Genomic DNA, 12,774 nt, shown 5'->3' on the forward strand with positions numbered 1-12,774 from the left:
GGTCTTGAGAAGAACGGAGGGGACGATTTGGGCGATAATATGGCAGGTGAAGTCCAGCTGCAGAAAATTTATGTTGCACCTTTACAGTGCCAGAGGACTGGAATAGACTGCAACTGAGGATGCAAAGCAGGATTTTCCCAGCAGCAGACAAAAGACTGGCAGGTATGGAACACTTGTGAAGCAATTTTACAGTGTCAGAGCACTGTAACTGCAAGCTTTGAGGTGCTATGCAGGATTTACCCTACAGCAAACATTTGACATTGGATAGCTGATGTCCAGCTGCAGAAAAATTGCAACATGGCAACTTTACAGTTCTGGAGCATACACTGACCATTACACTCACCTACCCGACCACCAGACTTCAGGTGACGTGACCTCTTCCTGCAGCTCAGCTGTAGTGTGTGTGGCGCGCCCGTAGAGTAAACAGCAGGGCCAGGAACTCCAGGCAGCCAGAGCCATGACACACAATGGGAGAGGAGAGCCGTCCACCCGAGCGCTGAGTGGGGATCTTCTCACAGTGGCACGGCAGCCGCATTGTGATTCCAGCCTTCTGGAGCCTGCAGCACCTATGATGGAAGTCACATGTCCCGTGGTCCCCGTATTGGACCAATTATCATAGGCGCTGCAGGCTCCAGAAGGCGGGACCTGTTTTGTCACTCGGCCGCGCTCGGGTCAGATCAGTCTCCACTCGGCAGCGGAGCTCTGGCCCAGGGCTAATAACAAAACTGTGCATGCTTGAGACCCGGGGGATTTTGGGGACCCACTCAGGGCTACAGCCACCATCAGCCCCCATCCACCCCATCCACCCCATCCGCCGATGGCACTGGTGAAGATAGAAGCATACTAGCACATTATAGCATAAACGTCCTAGGGGCCCTATTAAAAAAAAACTTGTGGCCTTTAAAAGCGAAGTATGGGATTTTACAACAAAATTTATACTCGCCTAAGTGGATGATCCCTCCACCTCTAGACCAAAAGTGGAGCGATCAAAGACCGCCAATTGCTCATTTCTCAGTGAGCCGGTGAATGCCAGTCATCAACCGACCCTGTTCTGCCCCTCCAGTGCTCACTATAGCGCTGGGCTGTGAAGGAGGTCGGCACAGTTGGCTCAGGCTGAGTTAGCTGTCTTCTCAGGCATCTGGGTGCATCCCAACATTAAAGTTGGGATGCACCCAGATCCTGGACCAGCTGAGTGACGTCAGTTGACAGCAGACTTTAGCCTGCCACACACATCTGAACATTTACAATTAAATGCAATACTGCTTTAACAGAATGTTCCTTTTCTGCATTGGGCATAGATAAAAAAATAAATCATGTGACAGAATGCGATGCAGGGAATCTAAACCTAAATAAATGAGGCAATAACCCAAAAGGGCCGAAAACGTTACTCTCTGATTGGCAGGAACTTCTCCGGATCAATGAACAATTAAGTAAATGGAAACTTTCAGCATCTGTTAGAATCTGAACCCTTTTAATTCCAAGCAGAAAGTAAATTTTTCATTTCCAAGTAGGAGAAAATGTTGAAATATATATATATGTTCCTGACTACATGAAGAGTTTGACTAGTAAGTGGGTCAGACTGGAATTATACCACCAGTAGAAAGTAATCCATGTTACGCGTGAGAAATTTTCAAATTGGAAAACTCCAGGATAGCATTTCAAATATCTTTTTGTCTGCTTTGTGAAGTTTAAAGAACAAAAGAACTTTCAAGCAAGGTATATTTTTTCAGTTAATTTTCTCTACACATTCTCTAAAACATGTTGGCACAGCCAATCCTGCACAGAGCCTTGTTTGGAAATGCAAAAACTGATTATTTGTGTGTAGCCTGGGGTCTTAAAGAGCAAGAGGACAAATTAAGAGACTATGGAGAAGCCAAATGCTGGACCACAAAGTATAGTGATCAGATCATGCATAATGTTAGCTTAGAGATACACTCCTCTGAAAATTTTAACTTAAAGCCCAAGCCAAGAATCAGCCATAGTCATAGGCGTGCACACAGGGTTTGCTGGGTGTGTCTGGGCACACCCTAATAACCCTGTGCGGTGCCAATTCCCCCTACTTCCTGTCTCCCACCCCCGTGCAGTGCTGCCAGCTTCCCTCCTCTCACGAGCAGGGAAGGGGCTGGTAAATATTTAATTACCTGGCCCCTTCCTTTTCTGAATGAACACAGTGAGTGATCTGTACCGATCGCTTCTGTTTTCATTCTTAACTGAAACATAGTGAACTATGTTTACTGCAAGCTGCAGAGAAAGGGACTGGGGAATCTCTGTCCTTAGTTTCTTTCTCTGTCTCAAATGTGAGACATCCGGGGTCTGTTTAGACCCTTGATATTTCACCAAAGCCCCTTAAAAATAGAAATAAAAAGTAATTTAAAAAAATACTGTAAAAAAAAAAAAAAAAAAAAAAATACTGCTAATACTGTCCACTGCCCTACTGACACCATCCACTGCTCTGTTGCTATACACACACACACACACACACACACACACGTTTGTGCTCTGGAGCGCACACTCTAATGCAATAGGCTGTGCACACCAATGGCCATAGTATTGTTTGTTTGTTTCTAGTTTTGAGAGTGTTGGGAAGGTATAGAAATTGTTTTTTTTTTTTTTTTTTTATGCCATTTGTTTCTTTTACTTCCTGTCCTAGTGATAGTATAAAAAGTAAATGCAAACCTCCAACAGATAGAGATAGCAATAAACAACAAGACAGAGGTTCTAACTCCACTTACTGTGTGTGGTTTGCTACCATGTCCATAATGGAGACATTTCCAACATTGGTGACCACCCAGGAAGTAAGGCAAAAAAAAAAACTCACCGATTCACAAGCAGCAATAAAAATCCACCAACCTTGCACACTGTATACAATAGAAATATGGGTTAGAAAAGAAAAAACAAACAAAAAAAATGATATGTTTGTTTGGGTAATGCTTTGAGAAGTATAGCCTAGCAAAGCCATATAAAAAAAAATTAAAAATAAAATAAACTCTCCACCTCCGCTGTCAGAATATTGGCTGCAAGCACCGCTACAGCACAAAAAGAACGTCAGTTAGTGATGTTACTTCCACGCCCAAAAAGGAGTTTATAAGACATCTGATGTCCAGAATAAGGATGAGCCAAACACCCCCCGCGAACAGACCTAAACTTCGTGTGAACTTTAGAACCCTATTAAAAAGTCTATAGGACTCGAACGTTCAAAATCAAAAGTGCTAATTTTAAAGGCTTATATGCAAGTTATTGTCATAAAAAAAGTGTTTGGGGACCTGGGTCCTGCCCCAGGGGACATTTATCAATGCAAAAAAAAAAAAAAAAATTTTTAAAAACTGCAGTTTTTTCGGGAGCAGTGATTTTAATAATGCTTAAAGTGAAACAATAAAAGTGTAATATTCCTTTAAATTTCGTACCTGGGGGGTGCATGTTTCCCATGCTTAGAACTGTCCCTGCACAAAGTGTAATTTCTGCAGGAAAAAAAAAAGTCAAGTTTAAAAAGCACTCACAGCTACAGTATAATGAATTGTTGGCTCCCCGTAATACAGAGAACAGTCATTGAAAGTCATTGATAAAAATATGTTGATGGGGACAAGGCCTCATCCCCACAACCCTGGCCGGTGGTTGCGAGGGTCTGCGGGAGGGGGGCTTCTCAGAATCTGAAAGCCCCCTTTAACAAGGGGATCCCCAGATCCCGCCCCCCCGTTTTAAATGGTAAGGTGGTACAAGAGTACCCCTACCATTTCACAAAGAAAGTGTAAAAAATTGTTAAAAAGCACACACACCGTTGGGAAAAGTCCTGCAGACCCACACAACCGCCGGCCAGGGTTGTGGGGATGAGACCCTTGTCCCCATCAACATGGGGACATAGTGCTTTGAGGGGTCACAGACACCCAAAAGCATCCTCCCAATGTTGAGGGCATGTGGCCTGGTACGGTTTGGGGGGGTGCTCTCTCGCCCCCCCCCTCATTTCCTGCGGCCTGCCAGGTTGCGTGCTCGGATAAAGGGTCTGGTATGGATTTTTGGGGGGAACCCCACATCATTTTTTTTTAAATTTGACACGGGGTTCCCCTTAATATCCATACCAGACCTGAAGGGCCTGGTAATTGAATTTGGGGGGGAACCCCACGCTTTTTTTAATCAATGACTGTTCTCTGTATTACCGGGAGCTGACAACTCATTATAGCCGCAAGTGCTTTTAAATGACTTTTTTTCCTGCCGAAATGACACTTTGTGCAGGAACAGTTCTTAGCTCGGGAAACATGCGCCCCTTCACAGGTATACTACAGACACCCCCAGGTACAAAATTTAAAGGAATATAACAGTTTTATTGTTTTATCACTTCAAGCATTATTGCAATCACTACTCCCGAAAAAAGGTCCCCAAACACTTTTTATGACAATAACTTGCATATAAGCCTTTAAAATTAGCACTTTAGATTTCTCCCATAGACTTTCAAAGGGTGTTCCGTGGCTTTTCGAATTTGCCGCGAACACCCCAAATTGTACGCTGTTCAGCGAACAGGTGAGCAGGCAATGTTCGAGTCGAACATGAGTTTGACTCGAACTCGAAGCTCATCCCTAGTCCAGAAAGACAATTTTAGTAAGTTTTCACTTGTATAACAATGTGATACTAGCATTGTAACCTCTATGGTGAAGGTTTACAAAGAAAACAGATGTCGATGAATCTCTTAGCCATAGCCGAATGATGACTACAGCGAGGTCAGATAACTCTGGGAGGCCATCATATGGCGGCCTCCCAGAATTGCGCTCCAGAGCGCCCACCCAACTATGTCTGTGAACATCGTGACATAGATCAGGGTAAAGAGCCAATGACAGTGGCTCTTTACCACATTGATGACGCGATCACTTGTAAACCAACCGGAGCATGTCCAGTTCAGCGACTCCCCTCTGCTCACGTCAATCGGTACAGCGTGTGAGGAGAGGTAGGGAGTCGGGTGCAGCAGCGCTGTGGGCTGTATCTGAAGTGCCTACAGTGCTCATCCACCCTCATTCGGACTCATCCATGTTCCATCCATGGCTCATTCATGCTACATCCATCCCCATCCATGGCTCATTCACCCTCATTAATGGCTCATCCACCCCCATCCATGGCTCATTCATGCTCACCCCCCCTCATTAATGGTTCATCCATCCCCATCCATGGCTCCTCCACCCTCATTAATGTTTCATCCATCCCCACCCATGGCTCCTCCACCCTCATTAATGGTTCATCCATCCCCACCCATGGCTCATTCATGGTTCATCCGTCCCCATCCATGGTACATTCATGCTTCAGCCCATTGAATAGCATTGAAGTCAGATCAAAGTCAGATCGCCGTCTTGCCTGATCCAACTTTGGCATGTGACTTGTGCTCTGATGATCTTGAGGGGGAACTCCATGCCAAATTGTAAATAAAAAAATGCCATGGGTTCCCCCTCCAAGAGCATACCAGGCTCTTCGGTCTGACATGAATGTTAAGGGGAAACCCCCTACGTCAAAAAACAGCATGGGTGTTCCCCCCAAAATCGATACCAGACCCTTATCCAAGCACGCAGCCCGGCCGGTCAGGAAAGGGGGTGGGTATGGGCAAGCGCCCCTCCTGAACTGTACCAGGCCACATGCCCTCAACATGGCCGCATGACCTGCGGCCCCCCCACCCCAAAGCATTTGTCCCCATATTGATGAGGACAAGGGCCTCTTCCCGACAACCCTGGCCATTGGTTGTTGGGGTCTGCGGGCTTATCGATGTACCCCATACTCATTCACATATTGCAGGGGGCTGGGATCTGGGAGCCCCTGGATTCTGATAAGCCCCCTGGCCGCTGTTTGTCGGGGAGAGGCCCTTGCCCTCATCAACATGTGGACAAGGTGCTTTGGGGTGGGTGGGCCCCCCAAAGCACCCACCCCCCCATGTTGAGGGCATGCGACCTGGTACGGTTCAGGAGGTGTGCGCTCCCTCATCCCCACCCCCTTTCCTGGCCGGCTGGGCTGTGTGCTCGGATAAGGGTCTGGTATGGATTTTGGGCGGACCCCCACGCCGTTTTTTCACGTAGAGGTTCCCCTTAAAATCCATATTAGACCAAAGGGCCTGGTTTGCTCTTGGATGGGGAACCTATGCCGTTTTAAAAAAAATAAATAAATTTATTTGGAGTTCCCCCTCAAGATTCATACCAAGCACAGTGTCTGGTATTGGCGGGGATCCAAGTTGGATCCCCCTTCATTGAAGTCAGACAAGTCTCTGACTTCAAGTCGCATGGCAAAATCTGATCCAAAGTAGGATGAGTGTCGTGTTGCATCAGTGTAAACCCGGCATAAGGCTGGATTCACACCTATGCATTTTTAGTGCCTTTTGCATATTGCAGAACGTGTGCCATAGGAAACCACGGTGCATGGACTATAGTACAAATCTGCAAAATGCAAAAAGTACTAAAAATGCATAGGTGTGAATCCAGCCTTAGGCTGGGTTCACACTGCAGCGATGCGGGAACGCTGCGAATCTGCTGCGGGTTCCCGCATCGCATGCCTCCCGGCGGCAGTTCACACTGCCCTATACGAACTGCTGGGAGTGTCAGTGAAACGTTAATGACACCCCCAGATCAGTTCGCATATCGCAGTGCGATCTGCAAACTCGGACAGGAATCGTATCGCATGGTGTGAACACCCATGCGATCCGATTCTGCTGCGGACCAAAAAAAGGGTCCTGTGCGAGTTTGGCCCGGATGCGATGCGAATTCAGCCATACTATCTGTATGGCTGAACTCACATCGCACAGAGATCGGATGTGATTTGCACTGCAGTGCAGTGCGAATCACATCCGATCTCATCACCGCAGCAGTGTGAACCCAGCCTAATGCCCCATACACACGATGAGATTATCGGACGAATGAACGTCCGTTTTTTATTGCATGCTAATCTCAGATCGAATCTGATGAGTTTACTAAAGTCACGAAAATTCCCGCACGACATAAAAAAAATTCGTACGTGATGTCATGTGTTGTAATGCATTTGTATTGCATTTTCGAACGATAGCTGTACTGATTACACGAAAATCGTACGATCTAGCATCGTACGAAAAAAATTTCCGTGCACGTCCGATAGAATAATATCGGATGTACTGTTCGAATCGGCTCTCGAAAGCTCTGTACTAACGATCCGATTATCGTACGATCGCATCGAAAGCGGTATTTTCCGTACGATTTTCGTATCGTGTGTACGGGGCATTAGTGTCTCAAGAAATGAGATAGGCCGTCACTATATCAAGTATGATCAGGTGTGATCAATTTTCAATGACTGGCACCATAGCTTGTAGACTCTATAACTGTCACAAAGACCAAATAATTTACACTGATTTGGGTTATTTTTACCGAAGATATGTAGCAGTATGAATTTTGGCCCAAATTTATGAACAAAAATGACTTATTTGAAAAATGTTATCATAGAAACGAAAAAAAAGAAATAAAAAAAAAAGTGTTTTTTCAAAATGTTGGGGGTGAAAGTGCCCAGTATTGATGTGGTTAAGGACGCGGCAGATGGCTTCCCACCCCCTCCTTAGCAACCAGCTATACAGCATTTTAAAATGGAAAATTAAAAAAATGCAAAACACATAAAAAAGAAAAAAATGATACCACAAACACAATACTTGCATTTCTAGTGCGATTCCATTAAACTCTATTACCCACAAATCGCGGGAAAAAAGTCCATGATCTTTTCGAAAAATGCACCGACCACAAAATGCATAGTTGTGAACTTGTATCTTAGGAAACCACGTTTTATGGACTGTAGTGTGTTTCTGCAAACTGCACAAAAAACGCACAGGTAGTTAAAGCAGAGGGCCACCCTAAAATAAAAAATTCCATTAATATTCTTGAAAAAAAAAAAAAGTTGGGTCGTGTGTAGGCGGCATTAGACTGCTGCGCAAATACGGTGTGACAGAAAATATTGCAATGACCGCCATTTTATTATCTAGGGTATTAGAAAAATAAAGTATAATGTTTGGGGGTTCTAAGTAAACAAAAACCTGTTTTTAACTTGTAAATAAGGATGAGCTCCGGTGTGTTCGCACAGCCCACGTGCAGAGGCTGCTAGGAAGTCAGCACTGCGCTGCGCTGCGCTAATCACAGGTAGTGAGATGCTGTCCCGATCTCTGCAGCCGCGCATCAGGAAAAAAAGTCTCACTGCCTGTGATTAGCGCAGCGCAGTACCGACTTCCTGGCGGGCTCTGCACGTGGAGTATGCGACACACCGGAGCTCATCCCTACTTGTAAAACAACAAATCTCATAAAGGAGGCTCGGTCCTTACGTGGTTAATGCTGCATACATTCAATAGCATAGAGTGGATGGATGTAGTTCTTTTATATCATGTAGCACAGCATGCCTTCCTACAAGGCGATTTATACATGGTTAACCCTAGACAACGCACAGCGCCTCCCGGCTCAAAGAGTTACTTTGCATTCGAAATAACTTTACAGGATTAAAATATACAGAGCATTGCCAAGAAATGGAATAAATAGGTGCAGTAATCCCTATTACATCCCCACACTGATAATGCAGAGGGCTAGTCAGCACAAGAATCAGCACATTCTGCCAGCCTAGAAAAGGAGGATTGTTACTAACAAGAACATCCACTTATGGCCAATATAATAAGGCAGTGCAACAAGCAATGATTGGGAGGACAGTGCAATAAAACAAGAACACATGGAGTTTGCTAGCAAGCATTACTGGTGTATGTCCAAGTACCTTGAGACCTCATGTCTGTAGTGTGAGGAACAGCCTTCCTGTGTAGTGTCCAGCCTCAGGTGTTCATCAGAAAGCCTTTTAGAATATTTAAAGTGCCCTGCCTCATATACAGCATAGCATAAAAATACAGCCATTGCTCACAACCTACCTGTTCAATGGCTCTGCAGGCTTACGACCAGCTCCCCATCCAGCGGCGCAACGTTTCAAGTAGGGATAAGCTCCGACGTGTTCGCATACTCCACGTGCAGAGCACGCCAGGAAGTCGGCGCAACTCTGCACTAATCACAGGCAGTGGGACATTTCCCGATCTCTGCAGCCGCGCATCGGGGCAATGTCTCACTGCCTGTGATCAGCGCAGTGTTGCGCCGAATATGCTCATCCCTGGTCTCAAGCAGGCCAGGTCTCCAACCAGCAGCATGGCATTTTAGGGGCATGCAGACATATAGTTACATAGTCAGGTTGAAAAAAAGACAAGTCCAATCCAGTTCAACCATAAAAAAAATATATATATAATAAAAAATATTATACAATCCAATATGGAAGGAAAAAAAAACCAGCAGAGCATGCTCCAATGTGCTACAGCAGGGGGAAAAAATTCCTTCCTGATCCCCCAAGAGGATTTTCCCTGGATGAACATTACCTATAAATGTCAGTACCCAGTTACATTATGTAGATTTAGGAAATAATCCAGGCCTTTCTTAAAGCAATCTACTGAGCTGGCCAGAACCACCTCTGGAGGGAGTCTATTCCACATTTTCACAGCTCTTACTGTGAAGAAACCTTTCCGTATTTGGAGATGAAATCTCTTTTCCTCCAGATGTAGAGTGCCCCCTTGTCCTCTGTTTTGATCGTAAAGTGAATAACACCAAGTTCATTATATGGACCCCTTATATATCTGAACATGTTGATCATATCCCCCCTTATATATTTATACACGGTGGTCATATCCCCCCTTAATCTCCTCCTCTCAAGAGAGAATAAATTCAGTTCCTCTAATCTTTCCTCATAGCTGAGCTCATCCAGGCCTCTTATCAGTTTAGTTGCTCTTCTCTGCACTTTCTCCAGTTCCCCAATATCCTTTTTGAGAACTGGTGCCCAACACTGAATTGTATACATGCTGCACAGTGTCTCAGGATCAAGGATATCACCCTTTCTCACAGCAGTAACCCTAGGTTTACACGTATGCATTTTTTGTGCAGTTTGCAAAAACGCACTACAGTCCATTTAGCATAGCTCCCAACTGTCCCTGATTTCGAGGGGCAGTCCCTAATTTGGAGCAATGTCCCTCTGTCCCTCTTTCTTCCTCATGTGTGCCTCATTTTGGTCTGATCTATATAGTTGTATATAAAAAGTACTATTTAGCTATCAAAAAGTGTTTCCCGGTGCTAAACCTTTCATCCAATCTCGAAATTGCTGCATTTGTAAATACTAAAAGCCAATATAAAGGAATAGTAGTGGTAAAAAGCACTTATGGGTTTAACCAATTCTTTTTTTTGTTGTACAATTCTCCTTTAAGGGGGGCGTGTCATGGGGGTGTATCCTATGCCTATATACTTTTGCTAATAGGTGTCCCTCATTCCCATTTCAGAAAATTGGGAGGTATGCATTTAACATCTATGCGGTTTGCAGCTGGTGCATTTTTGGAAAAGGTGGGGGACTTTTTTCCCGCGATTTGCGGGTAATAGACTTCAATGGAGTTGCACCAGAAATGCAAGTGTTGTGTTTGTGGTGTGATTTTTGATGTGTTTTGCGGTTTTTGTTTTTCCGTTTAAAGCACTATATATAGCTGGTTGCTGAGGGGTCCGGGAAGCCGTCTGCCGCGTCCTTGACAACTGATGAGTCATGAGCTGTCAGCAGGGAAAGCTGAATGTAAAAAAAAAAAAGAAAAATTTCCGGCAAAAAAAATTGCAAAAAAACCCAGCATGCCCCCCCCAGGTCCATACCAGGCCCTTTGGGTCTAGTATGGTTTCGGAGGGCCCACGGCAAAAGGTAAAAAAAATGGCCTGGGGTCCCCCCAAAATCCATACCAGACCCTTATCCGAGCATGCCACCAGGTAGATCAGGAAAGGGAGAGGACGAGCGAGCGGCCCCTCTCCTGAACCATACCAGTGCCCTCAACATGGGGTGGGTGCCCCCCGCCTGCAGACCCCGACAACCACATGCCAAGGTTGTTGGGAAAAGGCCCTTGTCTTCATCAACATGGGGCAAGGTGCTTTGGGGTGGGGGGCGCAGAGCCCCCTGCAAAAAAGCGCCCACCCCCCCATGTTGAGGGCATGCAACCTGGTATGGTTCAGGAGCGGGTGGGCTCTCGCTCGTCCCCTCCTTTTCCTGACTTACCGGCAGCATGCTCAGTTGAGGGTCTGGTATGGAATTTGGGGGGGACCCCATGCAATTTAAAAAAAAAAAAATTGGCCTGGGATGGACCTGGGGGAGGGGACCCCACGTTGTTTTTTTTCCACAAATTTTGTTGTTTTTACATTCAGCGTGGAAGCCCACTGACAGCTGATGACTCATCGGTTGTTAAGGATGCGCCATCCTGGACTCCTTCTTAGCAACCAGCTATATACAGTGTGTTTACAGTGCAGTTAAAGAGAAAAAAGAAAGTTAAACGTAAAATGCATGAAAACTACATGCAAAAAATGCATAAAAAACGCTGCTTTAAAAAGCGCAAATTGCAAAACGTGCCTGAAAAACGGCATCAAACGCAGCTGCATAGATGTGAATCTAGTCTAAAGCAAAGCTCCTCACTAAAGCGACCAATTTTCTTAATGAGGAAAGTTGGGGACGCACATATTTTCATGATTCTCCAAGTAATGAAGGTTTAAGTAAACAACAACTCTTGTCTTAGGGCCGGTTCACACTATTTCTGGTCAGGAATACGCTGTGCGTTCCTGTGCCATTCACATGGGGTTCTGTGCGGTGCAATTTGAGCCCCATTCATTTTGAATGGGCTGAAATCACACCACACCAAAAGTGGCCATACTCCACTTTTAGAAATACACTGCAGTGCGATTCAGCACATCACATGGCTCCCTTTTAATTTTTTTGTGTATCAGCTTTATTTGAAGTGTACAAAATGTACACTTCATTCACGGCAATGTCAGGCAGCGCGATGCTCTGCACTGCCCGACATTGCATTGCGATTTGGCCCGGCACATGGGAAACAATTGTTTCCCGTGTTGTCCCTGCAGTGACAGAGTAGTAAAGAGTCTGTCAATGCATATATTGTGGATTGGCCTTAAAACTTTATTCAGCATTTCAAAATTTGACAGCGACATTCAACCTAATCTCCTAAGAGAGACCGTGCACAAAATGAGGCTGGTTTACTGAACAGTCTGAGATGTTCACAATTTATTTTTTGAATAACTTCAGTTATACAAGAGAGTGCAAAATAAGTAAACAAGAATTTTCTTTTCATGTGAATGGATAATAAGTGACTTCACACATTTATTGTGTGAAAATTCCCATAAAGTTAATTAGCCTCGTGGAATGCAGCTGTGGGTATGGGATGGGGTTTGGCTTGTATGGTTGTGTGGGATTTCATTAGTGTAGGGGTTGGTGTTAAAAGTAGGGTTGGCACCTCATCCCTTTAACCACTTGCTTACTGGGCACTTAAACCCCCCTCCTATCCAGACCAATTTTCAGCTTTCAGCGCTGATGCACGTTGAATGACAATTGCGCGGTCATCTACACTGCACCCAAAATACATTTTTATCCTTTTTTCCCACAAATGGATCTTTCTTTTAGTGGTATTTGATCACCTCTGTGATTTTAATTTTTTGTTTATTTTGTTATAAAATGTTAAAACGGTTAATTTTTGTCCGTCATTGATGTACGCTGATGAGGCGGCACTGATAGGCACTGATGGGAGGCAGTGATGGGCACTGATGGGTGGCAGTGATGGGCACTGATCGGTTACACTGATGGGCAGCACTTCTAGGTGGCACTGATTGGCACCACTGGTGAGCATTGATAGGTGGCACTTGTGGGCACTGTCAGATGGCCTAAATGAGGCATAATTGCCTCTTCAGGGCCGATGTCCCTTTT

General features: G+C 45.1%; 1 long non-coding RNA gene across 1 annotated transcript in view; it reads right to left on the bottom strand.

Moving 5' to 3' along the window:
- The window catches only part of LOC143936005 (uncharacterized), a 356,680-nt gene extending 347,900 nt beyond the window's left edge, over positions 1-8,780 (bottom strand). The window contains exon 1 of the long non-coding RNA XR_013263600.1: positions 8,728-8,780. This is a non-coding gene — a long non-coding RNA (uncharacterized LOC143936005). The remainder of the gene's footprint in view (positions 1-8,727) is intronic.
- Positions 8,781-12,774: the final 3,994 nt, after the last annotated feature.

This window comes from Lithobates pipiens, unplaced genomic scaffold (assembly GCF_037356315.1).
Source record: "Lithobates pipiens isolate NorthernLeopardFrog02 unplaced genomic scaffold, aLitPip1_a1.2 Scaffold_28, whole genome shotgun sequence".
NCBI classification, from domain to species: domain Eukaryota; kingdom Metazoa; phylum Chordata; class Amphibia; order Anura; family Ranidae; genus Lithobates; species Lithobates pipiens.